Source organism: Balaenoptera ricei, chromosome 21 (genome assembly GCF_028023285.1).
Source record: "Balaenoptera ricei isolate mBalRic1 chromosome 21, mBalRic1.hap2, whole genome shotgun sequence".
In the NCBI taxonomy this organism is placed as follows: Eukaryota; Metazoa; Chordata; class Mammalia; order Artiodactyla; family Balaenopteridae; genus Balaenoptera; species Balaenoptera ricei.
This window is the reverse complement of record NC_082659.1, coordinates 10899042-10919784: the sequence shown is the minus strand read 5'-3', so window position 1 is coordinate 10919784 and position 20743 is coordinate 10899042. Positions and strand designations below refer to the sequence as shown.

The following is a 20743-nucleotide window of genomic DNA, read 5'->3' as shown; positions in this document are numbered from 1 at the left end:
ATCCAGTCCTCCCACCAAAGGCACTGGGGACACAGTCTGTATGGGGATGGTCCCACCTAAGAACACCCCTTGGGATCACAGCAGGTAACTGTTTCACCTAAATTCATAGACACAGAAATTTAAGAAAAATGACAATGCAGGGGACCTACTCTCGACTGAAAGAGAGCAAAGCCCTGAAAAAAATAATGAAACAAAGGTAATGAGTCTACCAGACACTGAATTAAAAACGCTGAATTAAAATAATCTGTGCTTAGATCAATTCTTAACAAGGAACTAGAAGCTATAAAGACAGCCTAATCAAAAATAGATAATTTTTAAAAACAGGTAATTAAATCTGAGATTAAAAAGCACTCTAGAAGCAATGAACAGCAGACTAAATGACACAGAAGAACACGTAAGTGAACTGAGAGATAGAATAGAAATCACTCAATCAGAACAGCAAACAGAAAGACAAATGAAAAGAGAAGGCAACATACAGGATCTATGGGATAATATAAAATTGTGTCAGCATTTCCATAATAGGGATTCTCCACAAGGAGAAGGAAGGGGATCAAATGTATTTTTAAGAAATTATGGCTGAAAACTTCCCACACCTAAAAAAGGAAGGAGATACCCAAATACAGGAAGCACAGAGGGTCCCAAACAACATGAGCACAAACAGACTCACTGAGACATACCACAATCACAACGGCCAAAGTTACAGAGGATTCTAAAGGCAACAACAGGGAAACAAGAGTCATATACAAGGGAACCCCCCTAACGCTATCAGCTGATTCCTCTGCGGAAAGTCTGCAGGCCTAAAGGGGGCAGCATATATACAGAGTTCTCAAAAGGAAAAACCTGCCACCTCGGATACTGCACCCAGCAAGATCATCATATGAGACAGAAGGATAAAGAATTTCTCAGGCAGTCAAAAACCAAAATAATTCACCAATACTAAAACTATTCTAGAAGTGTTGAAGGGTCTTTCTGAAACAGAAAAGTAGCAGGAAACTGTAGGAAAGGGAAAAGCCCAATAGGAAAGGCAAATATATACTAAGGATTTAAGATCACTTAAACCAGTATGTAGACTGAAACACAAAACAAGATTGTAAAAGCAATTATAACTACAGCTAACAGTAAAGGGATGAACATGAAGATGTAAACTATAACATCAAATATACACAGTGTACAAGGGGAGTAAAAAAAAAAGATCTTTTAGAACATGTCTGAACTTAAATGACTATCAGTTTAAAGCAAGTACATATAATTATGGGTCAACATATGAGCCCCATGGTAACCACAAATCAAAAACCGACAACAGATACACAAAAACCAAAAAGAAAGGAAACCAAGCATACTACCGAAGAAAAATCAAACCACAACATGAGAAACAAGCAAACAGAGAAGAACTACAAAAACTGGGAAACAAAGAATAAAAATGGCAATAGGTAGGTACTTATCATTACTTTAACTGTCAGTGGTCTAAATGCTCCAATCAGCAGACACAGGGTGGATTTTTCAGAGTGTACATTTTTCTCTGAGTTGGACTCCTCCACAACTGACTATTCCTAAGGGGCTGATGAGCTGCCTGGGCCTGGGAGGAAAGGATCCAAACCTTCCAAAAGGTGAGCTCTGCATTGGCCAAAGATATTAAAAGTTTGATTTCCTCTCCTACAAGTGTGAGGAAATAAATCAGTTTCTGGGCTGGAGAAAACTTTAGATAAACTAGAGGCAAGAAGGGGATAAAGCTCTCCAACCTCTTCTTCAACTTGGTCGCTGCTGCTGGTGCCCCTCCTAGCATTCCCACCAAAATCACAACAGCTGAACAAGCATTAACAAAAAAAACTGGAACCGAGATTGCTTCAAGATGGGCTCTCATGCCCTCTTGCAAGAGCACCAGAATCACAACTAACTGCTGAACAAGCATCTACAGGAAGACACTAGAAATCACCAAAAAAGATACCCCACATCCAAAGACAAAGGAGAAGCCACAATGAGATGGTAGGAGGGGCGCAATCACAATAAAATCTAATCCCATAACTGCTGGGTGGGTGATTCACAGACTGGAGAACACTGAAACCACAGAAGTCCACCCACTGGAGTGAAGGTTCTGAGCCCCACGTCAGGTTTCCCAACCTGGGGGTCCGGCAACAGGAGAAGGAATTCCTAGAGAATCAGACTTTGAAGGCTAGCGGGATTTGATTGCAGGACTTCGACAGGACTGGGGGAAACAGAGACTCCACTCTTGGAGGGCACACACAAAGTAGTGTGCACATCGGGACCCAGGGGAAGGAGCAGTGACCCCAGGGGAGACTGAACCAGACCTCCCTGCTAGTGTTGGAGGGTCTCATGCAGAGGCGGGGGGTGGCTGTGTCTCACTGTGGGGACAAGGACACTGGCAGCAGAAATTCTGGGAAGTACTCCTTGGCGTGAGCCATCCCAGAGTCCACCACTAGCCCCACCAAAGAGCCCAGGTAGGCTCCAGTGTTGGGTCACCTCAGGCCAAACAACCAACAGGGAGGGAACCCAGCCCCACTCATCAACAGTCAAGTGGATTAAAGTTTTACTGAGCTCTGCCCACCAGAGCAACAGCCAGCTCTACCCAACACCAGTCCCTCCCATCAGGAAACTTGCACAAGCCTCTAAGATAGCCTCATCCACCAGAGGGCAGACAGCAGAATCAAGAAGAACTATAATCCTGCAGCATGTGGAACAAAAACCACATTTACAGAAAGATAGACAAGATGAAAAGGCAGAGGGCTATATACCAGATGAAGGAACAAGAAGAAACCCCAGAAAAACAACTAAATGAAGTGGAGATAGGCAACTTTCCAGAAAAAGAACTCAGAATGATGATAGTGAAGATGATCCAGGACCTCGGAAAAAGAATGGAGGCAAAGATCGAGAAGATGCAAGAAATGTTTAACAAAGACCTAGAAGAATTAAAGAATAAACAAATAGAGATGAACAATACAATAACTGAAACGAAAAATACACTAGAAGGAATCAATAGCAGAATAACTGAGGCAGAAAAACGGATGAGTGACCTGGAAGGCAGAATGGTGGAATTCACTGCTGCAGAACAGATAAAGAAAAAAAGAATGAAAAGAAATGAAGACAGCCTAAGAGACCTCTGGGATAACATTAAATGCAACAACATTCACTTTATAGGGGTCCCAGAAGGAGAAGAGAGAGAAAGGACCTGAGAAAATATGTGAAGAGATTATAGTTGAAAACTTCCTACCATGGGAAAGGAAATAGCCACCCAAGTCCAGGAAGCACAGAGAGTCCCATATAGGATAAATCCAAGGAGAAACACGCTGAGACACATAGTAATCAAATTGGCAAAAATTAAAGACAAAGAAAAATTATTGAAAGCAGCAAGGGAAAAAGGACAAACAACATACAAGGGAACTCCCATAAGGTTAACAGCTGATTTCTCAGCAGAAACTCTACAGGCCAGAAGGGAGTGGCATGACATGTTTAAAGTGATGAAAGAGAAGAACCTACAACCAAGATAACTCTACCCGGCAAGGATCTCATTCAGATTCGATGGAGAAGTCAAAAGCTTTACAGACAAGCAAAAGCTAAGAGAATTCAGCACCACCAAACCAGCTCTACAACAAATGCTAAAGGAACTTCTCTAAGTGGGAAACACAAGAGAAGGACCTACAAAAACAAACCCAAAACAATTAAAATGGTAATAGGAACATACATATCAATAATTACCTTAAATGTGAATGGATTAAATGCTCCAACTAACACAGGCTTGCTGAATGGATACAAAAACAAGACCCATATACATGCTGTCTACAGGAGACCCACTTCAGACCTAGGGACACATACAGACTGAAAGTGAGGGGATGGAAAAAGATATTCCATGCAAATGGAAATCAAAAGAATGCTGGAGTAGCAATACTCATATCAGATAAAATAGACTTTAAAATAAAGAATGTTACAAGAGACAAGGAAGGACACTACATAATGATCAAGGGATCAATCCAAGAAGATACAGCAATTATAAATATATATGCCCCCAACACAGGAGCACCTCAATACATAAGGCAACTGCTAACAGCTGTAAAAGAGGAAATCGACAGTAACACAATAATAGCGGGGGACTTTAACACTTACACCAACGGACAGATCATCCAAACAGAAAATTAATAAGGAAACACAAGCTTTAAATGACACAACAGACCAGAAAGATTTAATTGATATTTATAGGACATTCCATCCAAAAACAGCAGATTACACTTTCTTCTCAAGTGCGCACAGAACATTCTCTAGGATAGATCACATCTTGGGTCACAAAACAAACCTCAGTAAATTTAAGAAAATTGAAGTCATATCAAGCATCTTTTCTGACCACAACGCTATGAGATTAGAAATCGATTACAGGGAAAAAAACATAAAAAATACAAATACATGGAGGCTAAACAATACATTACTAAATAACCAAGAGATCACTGAGGAAATCAAAGAGGAAGTCAAAAAATACCTAGAGACAAATGACAAAACACGACGATCCAAAACCTATGGGATGCAGCAAAAGCAGTTCTAAGAGGAAAGTTTATAGCAATACAAGCCTACTTCAAGAAACAAGAAAAATCTCAAACAATCTACACCTAAAGGAACTAGAGAAAAAAGAACAAACAAAACCCAAAGTTAGCAGAAGGAAAGAAATCATAAAGACCAGACCAGAAATAAATGAAATAGAAACAAAAAAAAACAATACCAGAGATCAATAAAACTAAAAGCTGGTTCTTTGAGAAGATAAACAAAATTGATAAACCATTAGCCAGACTCATCAACAGGGAGTGGACTCAATAAAATTAGAAATGAAAAAGAAAAGTTACAACAGAAACAGCAGAAATACAGAGCATCCTAAGAGACTACTACAAGCAACTCTATGCCAAAAAAATGGACAACCTGCAAGAAATGGACAAATTCTTAGAAAGGTATAACCTTCCAAGACTGAACCAGGAAGAAATAGAAAATATGAACAGACCAATCACAAATAATGAAACTGAAACTGTGATGAAAAATCTTCCAACAAACAAAAGTCCAGGACCAGATGGCTTCACAGGTGAATTCTATCAAACATTTAGAGAAGAGCTAACACCCATCCGTTCTCAAACTCTTCCAAAAAATTGCAGAGGAAGGAACACTCCCAAACTCATTCAATGAGGCCACCATCACCCTGATACCAAAACCAGACAAAGATACTACAAAAAAAGAAAATTACAGACCAATATCACTGATGAATATAGATGCAAAAATACTAGCAAACAGAATCCAACAGCACATTAAAAGGATCATACACCATGATCAAGTGGGATTTATCCAAGGGATGCAAGGATTCTTCAATATACGCAAATCAATCAATGTGATACACCATATTAACAAACTGAAGAATAAAAACCGTATGATCAACTCAATAGATGCAGAAAAAGCTTTTGACAAAATTCAACACCCATTTATGATAAAAACTCTCCAGAAAGTGGGCACAGAGGGAACCTACCTCAACATAATAAAGGCCATATATGACAAACCCACAGCAAACATCATTCTCAATGGTGAAAAACTGAAAGCATTTCCTCTACGATCTGGAACAAGACAAGGATGTCCACTCTCACCACTATTATTCAACATAGTTTTGGAAGTCCTAGCCATGGCAGAGAAGAAAAAGAAATAAAAGGAATCCAAATTGGAAAAGAAGAAGTAAAACTGTCACTGTTTGCAGATGACATGATACATAGAGAATCCTAAAGATGCCACCAGAAAAATACTGGAGCTAATCAGTGAATTTGGTAAAGTTGCAGGATACAAAATTAATGCTCAGAAATCTCTTGCATTCCTATACACTAATGATGAAAAATCTGAAAGAGAAATTAAGGAAACGCTCCCATTTACCACTGCAACAAAAAGAATAAAATACCTAGGAATAAACCTACCTAGGGAGACAAAAGACCTGTATATGCAGAAAATATAAGACACTGATGAAAGAAATTAAAGATGATACAAACAGATGGAGAGATATACCATGTTCTTGGGCTGGAACAATCAGTATTGTGAAAATGACTGTACTACCGAAAGCAATCTACAGATTCAATGCAATCCCTATCAAACTACCAATGGCATTTTTTACAGAACTAGAACAAAAAAAATCTTAATATTTGTATGGAGACACAAAAGACCCCAAATAGCCAAAGCAGTCTTGAGGGAAAAAAACAGAGCTGGAGGAATCAGACTCCTGACTTCAGACTATACTACAAAGCTACAGTAATCAAGACAATATGGTACTGGCACAAAAACAGAAATACAGATCAATGGAACAGGATAGAAAGCCCAGAGATAAACCCACGCACCTATGGTCAACTAATCTATGACAAAGGAGGCAAGGATATACAATGGAGAAAAGACAGTCTCTTCAATAAGTGGTGCTGGGAAAACTGGACAGCTACATGTAAAAGAATGAATTTGAACACTCCTTACACCATACACAAAAATAAACTCAAAATGGATTTGAGACCTAAATGTAAGACCAGACACTATAAAACTCTTAGAGGAAAACATAGCAAGAACAACCTTTGACATAAATCACAGCAAGATCTTTTTCTATCCACCCCCTAGAGTAATGAAAATAAAAACAAAAGTAAATAAATGGGACCTAATAACTTAAAAGCTTTTGCACAGCAAAGGAAACCATTAACAAAACCAAAAGACAACCGTCAGAATGGGAGAAAATATTTGCAAACAAAGCAACTGACAAGGGATTAATCTCCAAAATACATAAACAGCTCATGCAGCTCAATATCAAAAAAAAAACCCAATTAAAAAATGGGTGGAAGATCAAAATAGACATTTCTCTAAAGAAGACACACAGATAGCCAAAAAGCACATCAAAAAAAGTTCAACATCACTAATTATTAGAGAAATGCAAATCGAAACTACAATGAGGTATCACCTCACACCAGTCAGAATGGCCATCATCAAAAAATCTACAAACAATAAATGCTGGAGAGGGTTTGGAGAAAAGGGAACCCTCTTGTACTGTTGGTGGGAATGTAAATTGATACAGTCACTATGGAGAACAGTATAGAGGTTCCTTAAACTAAAAATAGAATTACCATATGACCCAGCAGTCCACTACTGGGTATATACCCAGGGAAAATCATAATTCAAAAAGACACATGCACCCCAATGTTCATTGCAGCACTGTTTACAATAGCCAGGTCATGGAACCAACCTAAATGCCCATTAACAGATGAATGGATAAAGAAGATGTGGTAAATATATACAGTAGAGTATTAGTCAGCCATAAAAAGGAATGAAATTGGGTCATTTGTAGAGACATGGATGGACCTAGAGACTGTCATATAGAGTGAAGTAAGAAAGAGAAAAACAAATGGTACAGATGAACCAGTTTGCAAGGCAGAAATAGAGACAGAGATGTAGAGAACAAACAGATGGACACCAAGGGGGTAAAGGATGGGTGGGATGAATCGAGAGATTGGGATTGACATATATACACTAATCGGTATAAAATAGATAACTAATGAGAACCTGCTGTATAGCACAGGTAACTCCACTTAGCTGTACAGTAGAAACTAACACAACACTGTAAAACAACTATAACCCAATCTAAAAAAAAAAAACTTACAATGAGGTATCACCTCACACTGGTCAGAATAGCCATTGTCAAAAAGTCTATGAACAAGGGACTTCCCTGGCAGTCCAGCGGTTAGGACTCTGCTTTCCCAATGCAGGGGACACAGGTTCAATCCGCGGTCAGGGAACTAGATCCCACATGCTGCAACTAAAGACCTGGCACAGCCAAATAAATAATATTAAAAAAAAAAAAGTCTACGAACAATAAACAGTGGAGCAGGTGGGGGGAAAGGGAACCTTCCTACACTGTTGGTGGGAATGTAATTCATTTGGTGCAGCCACTATGGAAAACAGTATAGAGGTTTCTTGAAAAAACTAAAAAGAGAACTACCATATAATACAGCAGTCCCACTCCTAGGGATATATCCAGTGAAAATGATCATTCAAAAAGATACATGCACCCCAGTGTTCACTGCAGCACTATTTACATTAGCCAAGACATGGAAGCAACCTAAGTGTCCATCAACAGAGCAATGGATAAAAAAGATGTGGTACATATATGCAATGGAATATTACTCATCCATAAAAAAAGAATGAAATAATGCCATTTACAGCAAAATGGATGGACCTAGAGATTAACATACTAAGTGAAGTCAATCAGAGAGACAAATCTCATATGGTATCACTTATATGTGTAATCTAAAAAGATGATTCAAATGAATTTATTTACAAAACAGAAACAGTCCCACAGACTTTGAATACAAACTTACGATTACCAAAGGGAAAAGGTGGAGGGGTGAGGGATAAAGTCGGAGTTTGGGATTAACATACACACACCACTATATTTAAAATAGATAATCAATGAGGACCTACTGCATAGCACAGGGAACTCTACTCAGTATTCTGTAATAACCTACATGGGAAAAGAATCTGAAAAAGAATGGATATATGTATATGTATAACTGAACTGCTTTGCTGTACACCTGAAAGCAACCCAACATTGTAAATCAACTATATCTGTATATAAAATAAAATTTAAATTAAAAAGAAAAAAAAGAAAAATGCCCCCAAACCAAATTATTATTTACTCCTTCCTTTGATACTGTTTTATACTTTTTGCTTATAAGTTTAGATAATTATGTTGTTTTACCTTCAGTAGCAATATTTTAGTTACAGGTAAAGTCATTCCTATGTGAAATAGTATTTAATGCATGCACGTTTGGAATTAACATTATTCAACACATTCTGCTGTTACTTACAACTAGCAATTTATATTTTAATGTTGTAAGTAGTTGTGGAGTTTAGTCATTTTATGTACATTGAATTATTTACTGTCATTAAATAAGTATCTTTTTTCTTTAGTGGCTCAAAATATAGCTTTGTAAATAAAAAAGACATAGGGTGGCTGCCTGGATTAAAAAAACAAAGCTCTTCAATATGCTGTCTACAAGAGACTCACTTCAGGGTGAAAGATGCACAGAGACTGAAAGTGAGGGGATAGAAAAAGATTTCGCACAAACAGAAGAAAGCAAGAGTAGCAATACTCCTATTCAGGCAAAACAGACTTTAAAACAAAGGATAAAAAGAGACAAAGAAGAGCATTATATAATGATAAAGGGATCAATGCAAGAAGAGAGTATTTGTTAACAAATACACACCCAGTATAGGATTACCTCATCTATATAAAGCAAATACTGACAGACATGAAGGGAGAAATTGACAATAGGAGTAGACTAACACCCCAGTGACATCACTGGGCAGGTAAGACCAAAAAAAAAAAAAATCAAGAAGGCAATCGTTGTCTTAAATGACAGAATAGATCAGTTGGACTTAAATGATATCCATAGGATATTACATCTAACAAAGCAGAATACAAATCCTTTTCTTAATTAACTCATTTATTTATTTATTTACTTTTTGTCTGCATTGGGTCTTTGTTGGTGTGCCCAGGCTTTCTCTAGTTGCAGCCAGCTGGGGCTACTCTTCATTGTGGTGCGCGGGCTTCTCATTGCAGTGGCTTCTCTTGTTGAGGAGCACAGGCTCTAGGCACGCGGGCTCAGTAGTTGTGGCTCGCGGGCTCTAGACACAGGCTCAGTAGCTGTGGCACACAGGCTTAGCTGCTCCACAGCATGTGGGATCTTCCCGGACCAGGGATCAAACCTGTGTCCCCAGCATTGGCAGGTGGATTCTTAACCACTGCACCACTAGGGAAGTCCCACAAATCCTTTTTGAAGTGCACATGGAACATTCTGAAGGATAGAGTACCTACCACGTCACAAAATAAGCCTCAACAAATATAAGAGGATAGAAATAATATCAAGCATTTTTCCCACTATTACATCAACTGAAGAAAAAATGGGAAAAGAACAAACATGTGGAGACTAAACATGCCTCTAAAAAAAATATCAATGGGTTAACAATGACATCAAAGAGGAAATAAAATACCTCAAGTCAAATGAAAATAAAAACACAACTCCAGAAAATCTATAGGATGCAGGAAAAGTAGATCTAAGGGGGAAGTTCATAGCAATATAGGCCTTCAAGAAACAAGAAAAATCTCAAACAACTTAACCTACCACCTAAAAGAATTAGGAAAAGAACAAAGCCCAATGTGAACAGAAGGAAGGAAATAAAGATCGGAGAGGAAATAAAAGATTAATTAAAGACCTATTTGAAAAGATAAAATTGATAAACCTTTAGCCAGACTCACCAAGAAAAGAGGACCAAGTAAACAAAATAAGAAAGGATAAATAACTGACACCACAGAAATATAAAAGATAATCATATTACTATGACTAGTTATATGTCAACAAATTGGACAACCTAGAAGAAATGGACAAATTTCTAGATATCTACAGACTGCGAAGACTGAGTCAAGAAGTAGATAATTTGAACCGATCGCTAGAAGTGAAATCGAATCTGTAATAAAAATAAATAAATAAATAAATACTTCCAGCAAACAAAAGTGGACTGTTTCACAGGGGAATGCTACCTAGCGAACAAAGAACTTCTATCTATCCTTCCAAAACTCTTCCAAATAACTGAAGGCGGAACACTGCCAAAATCATTCTATGAAGCCACCATCATCCTGATACCAAAACCAGACAAAGACACCACAAAAGAAGAAAATTACAGGCCAGTATCTTTCATGAACAAAGATGCAAAAATCCTCATCAAAATGTTAGCACACAAAATCCAACAATACATAAAAAGGGTCATATACCATTCTCAATTTGGATTCATTCCAGGGTTGCAAGGATGGTTCAACATACGTGAAATGAAAACAAAAACACCAGTGTGATACTTCACACTAACAAAAGGAAAGACAGAAACCACATGATCATTTCAGTATTTGCAGAAAAAGCATTTGATAAAATTCAACATGATAAAAACTCTTACCGAAGTGGAGAGGGAACATGTCTCAACATTAATAAAAGTCATTAAAGCAAACCCACAGCCAATACAATACTCAATGGTGAAAAGCTGAAAGCCTTTCTGCTAAATTCAGGAACAAGACAAGGACGCCTACTCTCACCACCTCTATTCAACATAATATTGGAAGTCCTAGGCACAGCAAATCAGATATGAAAAAGAAATAAAGGGTATCCAGATTGGAAGCAAAGAGGTACAACTGTCCCTATTTACAGATGACATGATACTGTGTATCAAGAACCCTAAAGTTTCTCCACCTAAAAACTATGAGAACTAATGAATTCAGCAAGCTTGTTAATATACAGAAATACATTGCATTTCTATGTACTAATAATGAAATTTCAGAAAGGGAAATTTTTTTTTAAATCCCATTTAAAAGTCACATTAAAAAAAAAAACAACCTAGGAATAAACTTAACCAAGGAGGTGAAAAGCCTATATGCTGAAAACTATATAAAACATTGATAAAAGAAATGGAAAGATACCCCGTGCTCTTGTATTGGAAGAATATTAAAATGGTCATAATACCCAAAGCAGTATACACATTTAACTCGATCCCTATCAAAATACTGAGGAGATTTTTTTCACAGAACTGGAATAATCCAAAAATTTGTACAGAACTACAAAAGACTATGAATTGCCAAAGCAATCGTAGAAACAAGAGCAAAGCTGGAGGCATGACCCTCCCAGGCTTCAGAGTATACTACAAAGCTACAGTAATCAAAGAGCAGTGTTGTAGTGGCAGAAAAACAGACATAGAGCAATGTCACAGAGAAGAGAGCCCAGAAATAAAGCCATGCCCCTACAGTCAATGAATCTACAAAGGAGGCAAGAATATACAATGGAGAAAAGACCGTCTCTTTCAACAAGTGGTGCTGGGAAAGCTGGACAGCCACATGTAGAAGAAAGATTATTTTTATATGTGGTGTGAGAGAACATTCTAAACTCAAAATGGTTTTAAGACCTAAAAGTAAGACAAAACCATAAGAGAACATAGGAACACTCTGACATAAATGGTAGCACTATTTCTTGAATCAGTCACCTAAGGCAAAAGAATTAAAGGAAAACAACAACACATAATAATAATAATAAAGACAAATGAGACCTAATTAAACATAAAAGATTTTGCACAGCAAAGGAAGCCATCAACAAAACAAAAAGACAACCTGCTGAATGGGAGGGACTATTTGCAAATCATGCGCATCAACAAAGGGTGAATATCCAAAATACACCAACAGCTCATACAACTCAATACCAAAAAAACAATCCAATCAAAAAAATGGGCAGAAAACTCAAATTGACATTTTTTCCAAAGACGGCACATGGATGGCAAACGGGCCCATGAAGAGATGCTCAACTTTGCTAATCAATAGAGAAATGCAAATCAAAACTACAATGAGGTATCATCCCAAATCTGTCGGAATGGCTACCATCAAAAAGCCTACAAATAACGCATGTTGGAGAGGATACAGAGAAAAGGGAGCCCTTGTACTCTTTTCATGGGAATGTAAGTTGGTGCAGCCACTATGGTCCTCAAAAAACTAAAAATACAACTGCCATATGATCCAGCAGTGCTACTCCTGGGCATATTTCCAGAAAAAACAACACTAATTTGAAAAGACACATGCACCCCAATGTTCATAGCTGCACTATTTACAATATGTAAATAGCCAAGACATAGAAGCAACCTAAGTGTCCATCGACAGAGGCATGGATAAAGAAGATGTAGTACATATATACAATGGAATATTACTCAGCCATAAAAAAGAATGAAATAACGCCATTTGTAGCAATGTGGATGGATTTACAGAATATTACACTTAGAGAAATAAGTCAGAGAAAGACAAATACTACATGGTATCACTCACACGTGGAATCTAAGACACACAAATGAATGTATATGTAAAACAGAAACAGATTCACAGACAGACTTCTAGAAGACAAACTTATGTTACCAAAGGGGAGATGGAAGCAGGGAGAGACACATTAGGGGTAAGAGAGTAACAGATACGAACTAGCAGATAAAAAAATAAGCAACAAGGATTTACTGTATAGCACAGGGCACTACACTCATTATCTTGTCATTTGTAACAGTACAATCTGTAGAAACACTGAATCTGAATCACTGCTGTATACTTGAAACAATATTGTAGACCAACTATACTTCAACAGAAAAAAGAGGACCCCTACCCCAGAGTGGGTGGCCCACAAATGGGAGAAGAGTTGCAACTGCAGAAGTGCTCTCCAAGGAGCAAGGGGTCTGGGCCCCACATCGGCTCCCCAGGGTGAGGGTGCTGCACCAGGAAGACAAGTCCCCAGACCATTTGGCTTTGAAGGCCGGTGGGGTTGCTTTCAGGAGACCCCGAGGGCTGTGGGGAAGAGACTCCACTCTTAAAGGATGCACACAGACTCTCACGAGCTGCAAGACCCAGGGCAGCAGCAGTGATCTGCAGGAGCCTGGGTCAGACCCACCTGCTGATCATCGCATCCTCCTGGAGAGGCTGGGGGCTCACCCTGCGGACACAGACACTGGCAGCTGCCATTTGGGAGCCCAGTGTACCACGTGGACACTCGCTGGCAACCAGCACTGTGGAATCCTCCCTCTAGCTTCTCAGCCTCAGGACCCAGCCCCACCCCTGCCCAATAGCCTCCAGGCACCAGTACTGGGATGCCTCAGGCTACACAGTGAACGGGCAGGGGCACAGCCCTGCCCAGCGGACAGGCTGCTTTAAGAACCCCCAGCCCACAGCCACCCCTGGACACGCCCTGCCCACCAGAGGGCCCAGGACCTCGCCCCACACACCGGAGCCCAGGCACTAGACCAGGGAGCCCCAGGCCCTGCAGTCGGAGATCCCGGGACTCAGCCCTGCCCACCAGCAAGCCTACTCCAGCCTTGAGGCCACCCTCACCTACCAGCGGGCAGACACCAGCCCCAGGACAACTGTAGCCCTGCAGCCTGCTGTGACAGGACCCAGCCCGCTGACCAGCAGGCCAACACAAGCTTCAGGACCCCTGGACCCCACCCAGGGGGGTCAGTCTGTTCAGCCTGACACCAGCTACTGAACCCCTGGGCCCTACAGCCAGCCCCCAGGACCTGGCTCTGCCCACCCGTGAGGCAGCACTAGCCTGGGGCGCCCCCGGGGATTCTGCAGCCAGCCACCTCGTGACCTGGCCCCACCAACCAGAATCCGGCAGCCTCTGTGCAAGGCAGGGCCTGGCAACCACATGGATGGGGGCCAGCCACGCCCACCAGGGCACCCTCAGTAGTCAGACCGCCACAGCAGTAGGACCTACGGAGCCCTCACTGGGGGAACCACTGGAGCATACAGCTCTGGCGACAGGAGGAGAGTGTGCTTCTGGGGCACTCAGGATGTCTCCTACAGAGGGCCACTTCTCCAAGGGCGGGAAACATAACCAACCGCCAGATACGCAGAAGTACAGCGATTTAGGCAAGATGAAGTGACAGAGGAACATATTCCAAATGAAGGAATGAGATAAAACCCCAGAAGAAAAACTAAGTGAAGTGGAGATAAGCAATCTACCTCAGGATGAATGATCAGAAAGCTGATCAAAGAACTCAGGGGGAGAATGCATTAACGGAGCAAGAAGTTAGAAGTTTTAAAGTGTTAGAAAACATAAAAAACCCAACAGAGGTGAAGAATATAATAACTGAAATGAATACAGTAGGAGAAATCAACAGACTGATACAGAGGAATGGATTAGTAAGCTGGAAGACAGTCGTGGAAATCACTGATGCTAAAGAGAAGAAATAAGAAATGACAGTGTAAGAGACTTCTGGGACCTCAAGTGCACTAATATTTACATATAAAGGTCCTAGAAAGGGAAGAGGAAAAAGGGGCAGAGAACACGTTTGAAGAAATAGCTGAAAACTTCTGTAACCTGGGAGAGGAAACAGACATCCAGCTCCTAGAAGCACAGAGAGTCCCAAACAGGATCAACCGAAGGAGGATCACACCAAGACACATTGTAAGTAAAACAGCAAAAATTGGCGTGAACATTAACAGCAGCAAAGGAAAAGCAACAAGGGAACTCCCATAACGCTACCAGCTGACTTTTCAACAAACTCTGCAGGCCAGAAGGGAGGAGCACAATATATTTAAAGTGATAAAAGGGAAAAACCTACAACCAAGAATACTCTGCCCAGCAAGACTTTGATTTGATGGAGAGATCAAGGAATTTACAGATGAGCAAAAGCTAAAAAGTTCAGCACCACCAAACCAGCTTTACAAAAATATTAATAGGACTTTTCTAAGCAAAAAAAGAGAAGGCCACAACTAAAAACACAAAAATTACAAAGGGAAAAAGCTCATCAGTAAAGGCAAATATTTAGTAAAGGTACTAAATCATGTACAAAGCAAGTAAGAAAGTTAAAAGTCAATTTAGTGTGATCATCTACAAAACAGATGTAAAATATGACAAAGACAGTAATCATGAGGAGAGTAAAAATGCAGGATTGTTAAAATGCGTCTGAAATTAAGTGATCAGCAACTTAAAATAATCACACATGTAATATTACTATATATAACCTCATGGTAATGACAAAGCCTAAATCTATAATGCTACACAAAGATAGAAAGAACAGAGGAAATCTAAACACTAAAGATAGTCATCAAATCACAAAAAAACAAAAGGAATTTTAAAAACTACAAAAACGACCCCAAAACAAATAACAAAATGGCAATAAGTACATACATATCAATAGTTACTTTAATGTAAATGGACTAAATACTCCAATAAGACAGACTGACTGAATGGATACAAAAGCAAAACCTGTATATACGCTGCCTACAAGAGACTCACTTCAGATCTAAACATACAGACTGAAAGTGAGGGGACGGAAAGTGGTATTCCATGCACATGGAAATCAAAACAAAGCTTAGGTAGCAATACTTATCAGACAAAACAGACTTCAAAACGAAGACTGTTACAAGAAACAAAGAAGGACATTATATAATGCTCAAGGGGTCAATCCAAGAAGATACAACTGTTGTAAATATATATGCACCCAACATAGGAACACCTAAATATATAAGGCAAGTATTTACATAAAGGGAGAGATTGGCAGTAGCACAGTAATAGTGGGGGACTTTTAACACCACTTACAAATCAGTGGACAGATCATCCAGATAGAAAATTCAATAAGGAAACACTGGCCTTAAATGACACATTAGTTCAGATGGACTTCATATATATATATTTAGAATATCCCATCTAAAAGCAGAATACAGTAAGTCTCCTACATACGAACCTTCAAGATGCGAATTTTTAAAGATGCAAACATGCACTCGCATGTCCAATCACATAAGTTAGTTCACACGTCTGGCGTACATTGTCACGTGCGTGCATCCTCTACAAGTGGCTGTGCTTTTGTGTAGTTTACTATACAGTACTGTATAGAGTACAGTAGTACAGTACCTTTATTTCAAGCCCAGGATGTCCGGAAGCAAGCGTAAAAGCAGTGGTGATGTGGCTGGTACTGCTAAGAAGCGCCAGGCGATAACAATTGAAACAAAAGTGAAAACAACTGAGAGAATGGAGCAACAAGAGGAAGAAGAAGTAAGTGAAGAACCGAAGAGATTCATGATGCAGGAAATGGCCTGGGGACTTTCTTTATTTGAGGAGGCACTGTTAGTTTTTGAGGCACAGGACCCGAACACAGAATGGTAGACAAAGGTTGCAGCTGCCATTCAGAATGTAATTCCATGCTGCCGTGTCATCTATGATGAGAAAAAAAGAGCTACTACCCAGACATCACTGGGTCGTTTTTTCAAGAGGGCAGACAGAATTGAATGCAGCAAGGAACCAGAACCTGTGCCATCAACATCAGGGGTGACTGAAATTGCAGCTTGCCCTCTGTCTTCTATTGCTGACAATCCTTCAGCTCTACCATCTCCCACCTCCCCTCCCTCCTCCAGTCAGTAACTCTTGCCTGTTCACTTGATGCCAGCCCCTGTATGCCAGCTGTTGTAACGTACTACTGTACTTTTCAAAGCATTGTACTGTAAGATTAAAAATGTTTTAATTTTTGTGTTTGTTTTTGTGTATTATTTGTGTGAAAAGTATTATAAACCTATTACAGTACAGTACTATATAGCCGACTGTGTTAGTTGGGTACCTAGGCTAACTTTGTTGGACTTACAAACAAGTTGGACTTACGAACGCACTCTCAGAACAGAACTCATTCATGTGTAGGGAACTTACTGTACACATTCTTTTCAAGTGCACATGAAACATTCTCCAGGATAGATCACATGCTAGGCCTCAATACAAACCGCAGTAAGAAAATTGAAATAATATCAAGGATCTTTTCCGACCACAATGCTATGAGACTAGAAATCGACAAGAAAACTGCAAAAAGCACAAACACATGGAGCCTAAATAATATGCTACTAAACAACCCATGGGTCACTGAAGAAGTCAAAGAAGAAATAAAAAAAATACCTGGAGACAAATGAAAACAAAAACACAATGATCCAAAAATCTATGGGATGCAGCAAAGGCAGTTCTAAGAAGGAAGTTTTAGGGATACAAGTTTACCTCAAGAAACGAGAAAAATCTCTAACAATATAACCTTACACCCAAAGGAACTAGAAAAAGAATAAACAAAACCCACATTTAGAAGGAAAGAAATCTTGAAGATCAGAGCAGATATAAATGAAAAAGAATAAAAACCAGAAAGATCAATGAAACAAAGAGCTGGTTTTTTGAAGAGAGAAACAAAATAGATAAACCTTTACCCAGACTCAATCAAGAAAAAAAGGGAGAGGGCCCAATAAATAAAAATCAGAAGTGAAAAAGAAGTTACAACCAGCACCACAGAAATACAAAGGATCATAAGTAGACTACTATGAGCAACTATACACCAATGAAATGGGCAAACTAGAAGGAACGGACAAGTTCTTAGAAATGTACAAAATCTTGAGACTGAACCAGGAAGAAACAGAAGGTATGAACAGACCAATTACCAGTGCCGAAATTGAATGAGTAATTTAAAAACTCCCAACAAACAAAAGTCCAGGACCAGATGGCTTCACAGGTGAATTCCACTGGACTTTCAGAGAAGAGTTAATACCTACCCTTCTGAAATCATTCCAAAAAACTGCAGAGGAAGGAACATTTCTGAACTCATTCTATGAAGCCACCGTCACCCTGATACCAAAACCAGATAAATCAAGGAAAAAAGAAAGTCACAGGCCAGTAACACTGATGAACATATATGCAAAAATCCTCAGTGAATTAGCAGCTGAATCCAGGAATACATTAAAAAGATCGTACATCATGATCAAGCAGGGATACAAGGATGGTTCAATATCCACAAATCAATGTGATACACTACATTAACAAATTGAATTAAACCCATATTATTATCTCAATAGATGCAGAAAAGCTTTTGACAAAACTCAACAGCCATTTATGATAAAACCTCAAAGTGGGTATAGAGGAAACATACCTTAACATAAAGGCCATATAAATAAGCCCACAGCTAACATCATACTCAATGGTGAAAAGCTGAAACATTTCTTCTAAGATCAGGAACAAGACAAGGATGTCCACTCTCGCCACTTATTATTTATAGTTTTGGAAGTCCTAGCCACAGCAATCAAAGAAAAAGCAATAAAAGGGATCCAAACTGGGGAAGAAATAAAACTGTCATGTTTCCAGGTGGCATGATACCACATATAGAAAATCCTAAAGACGCCACTAGAAAACTACTAGAGCTCAATGAATTTGGTAAGGTTGCAGGATACCAAGTTTATATACAGAAACCTGTTGTATTTCTGTACACTAACAAGCTTATCAGATGATGGTACAGACGAGCAGACATAAATACAGCAGCTCTTCAAGCAATTCTGTGTAACCGTATTGGAGACACTGAATTTATTATATCAATAGCATGATTTCTGTTTAATTTACATGTGTGAGATCTGCAACAAATCTTCATACTTGACCTAAGCCACTCAAACCTACCTTTAATAGGACTTGTACTAGCTACAGCTGTAAAATCCACCCAATTTGGTCTCCACCCTTGACTCCCCTCAGCAATATAGAAGGTGCTACCCCTGTTTCAGCCTTCCTCCCCTCAAGCACAACAGTTGTAGCAGGTATTTTCCTACTCATCCGCTTCTACCCTTTAACAGAAAATAATGAGCTTATTCAGACAATAACACTATGCTTAGGGGCTAGTACTACATTATTTACAGCAATATGTGCTCTTACCCAAAATGATATTAAAAAAATTGTTGCTTTCTCCACTTCAAGCCAGTTAGGCTTTGTAATGGTAACAACCGGTATTAACCAGCCTTATCTAGCATTCCTCCACATCTGCACACACACCTGTTTTAAGGCCATATTATTTATATGCTCTGGGTCTACTATTCACAGCCTAAACGATGAACAAGACATCCGAAAAATAGGGGGCCTAATCAAAGCAATACCCTTTACTACAACAGCCCTCATTATCGGAAGCCTAGCCCCAACAGGAATACCTTTCTGTACTGGATTTTATTCTAAAGACCTAATTATCAAGACTGCTAATATGTCTTATACCAACGCCTGAGCCCTGTTAATAACCCTAATCACCACATCCCTCACAGCTGTTCACAGTACTCACATTATCTTCTTTGCATTATTAGGACAACCTCGCTTTCCCACCTTAACTTTCATGAGTGAAAGTAACCCATTCCTAATCAATTCTATCAAACTCTTATTAACTGGGAGCATTTCGCCGGGTTTATCGTCTCCAACAATACGCCTCCAGTAACAGCCCCTCAAATACTTACACCCTACTGCGTAAAACAGCGGCCCTTGCTGTAACTATCCTCGGCTTGACTCTAGCCCTCGAACTTAATCTTACTTCTCAAAAGTTAAAATGTAAGTATTTCTCAGACATCTCACAAGTTTTCCAACCCCTCAGGATACTTTCCCACTCTCACACACCGTCTTCCACCCTACTGAAACCCGTCAACAAGCCAAAAATCAGCATCTTCTCTCCGAGACTTAATTTGCCTAGAAAGCATTTTACCAAAAACCACCTCCCTTATTCGAATAAAATTATCCACATTAGGATCAGAACAAAAAGGCCTAATCAAGCTACATCCCCTCTCACTCTTCATTACCCTCACCCTGAGCACGATTCTAAGTTACGAGTAACCTCTATAATAACCACACCACCAATAAGCAGTGACCAACTAGTAACAATCGCCAGTCAAGAAGCGCAGCTGTACAACGCCGCAATTCCCACAGCCTCTTCCCTAAAAAACCAGACTCACCACCTGTATCATAAATTACCCAATCCCCCAGCCCACTAAACTTAAGTACAGTTTCTACCTCCTCATCTTTTAAAACATAAAACACCCCTGAAAACTCTATTATTAAGCCTGAAAGAAATATACCCAAGACAGTCTCATTAGGAACCCAAACTTCCGGGTACTGTTCAGTAGCTATAGCTGTTGTATTACCGAACACTACCACATCCCCCCTAAATAAATCAAAAATGCCATTAGTTTGCAGCCAGTTAAGCCAACCGTGCTCCTTTCCCCGTGGGGGCCCGGTGTGCAGTGGCTGCAGACAGCAGCCTCCTCGGTGGTACGTGCAGCCTGTTGCCTGTACAGGTTGCCCTCAGGGACGCTGGATTCGGCCCTTTCCAGTGGACACTCGTGACTGGCATGCTGTCCCCAATCTAGGCTGCAGACAGG

The 20743-nt window shown here is 39.7% G+C and overlaps 1 long non-coding RNA gene, 1 other non-coding gene and 1 pseudogene across 18 annotated transcripts in view; 2 read left to right on the top strand and 1 right to left on the bottom strand.

Annotated features, from left to right (window-relative positions):
* Positions 1 to 20743, bottom strand: part of LOC132356670 (uncharacterized) — a 51035-nt gene that overhangs the window by 11074 nt on the left and 19218 nt on the right. The gene's annotated exons all lie outside the window — the stretch shown is intronic.
* LOC132356714 (NADH-ubiquinone oxidoreductase chain 5-like) lies at positions 18860 to 20198 on the top strand (annotated as a pseudogene).
* LOC132356772 (small nucleolar RNA SNORA70) lies at positions 20553 to 20687 on the top strand. The gene has a single exon (XR_009500049.1). It is a non-coding gene; the product is annotated as a small nucleolar RNA SNORA70 (small nucleolar RNA).